The sequence below is a fragment of the Sinocyclocheilus anshuiensis genome, unplaced genomic scaffold, assembly GCF_001515605.1.
Source record: "Sinocyclocheilus anshuiensis isolate Anshui unplaced genomic scaffold, SAMN03320099.WGS_v1.1 scaffold100, whole genome shotgun sequence".
Lineage (NCBI taxonomy): Eukaryota > Metazoa > Chordata > Actinopteri > Cypriniformes > Cyprinidae > Sinocyclocheilus > Sinocyclocheilus anshuiensis.
Window position 1 is genome coordinate 1049068 of NW_015555725.1, and position 646 is coordinate 1049713.

At 31.1% G+C, this 646-nt stretch overlaps 1 pseudogene; it reads left to right on the forward strand.

Annotated features, from left to right (window-relative positions):
• Positions 1-646, forward strand: part of LOC107672598 (acetyl-CoA carboxylase 2-like) — a 29619-nt pseudogene that overhangs the window by 22586 nt on the left and 6387 nt on the right.

The following is a 646-nucleotide window of genomic DNA, read 5'->3' on the forward strand; positions in this document are numbered from 1 at the left end:
GTGTGAATTTTACTGTGGACTGACTGTTTTGAAACTTATATGGTAGTTACATAGCACCTAGACCTCAGTTATCATGAAAAAAGCCAGGAAATTTCAGTTTTGACAATATGGGACCTTTAATTCAGTGATTTAAGTCTTAAATTCTTTAATTCTGTATTTCTTTATAAGGTGCTGGGTCGTGAAGTCTACACCTCCAATAACCAACTGGGAGGGGTTCAGATCATGCACAACAATGGAGTGACGCACACCATCGTGCCAGATGACTTTGAAGGTGTTTACTATTCTACAGTGGCTATCCTACATGCCAAAGGTAGACTGTTCTTGTCCAGTTCCTATTTATCCCAAAAATAATATTAAAACTAAAATTTATAATTATAAGCAAATGAAGCTTAGTTTTGCCATTTTTTGAATTGTGACCTTTTTTTCATAACAATCAGGCATTTATCCCTCCAACTTTTTATTTTAACTTAAATTCCCATTAAAGTTTATTTTGTGGTTATCATTATTCTAAATGATGATACTCGGGTGCTTTTTGTAATAAAGTATTGAATTTCATTGTTATATCAGCATAAAATGTCACAAATTCTACCTTGATATATATATATATATATATATATATATATATATAGTAAAAGTAAAAAGTGAC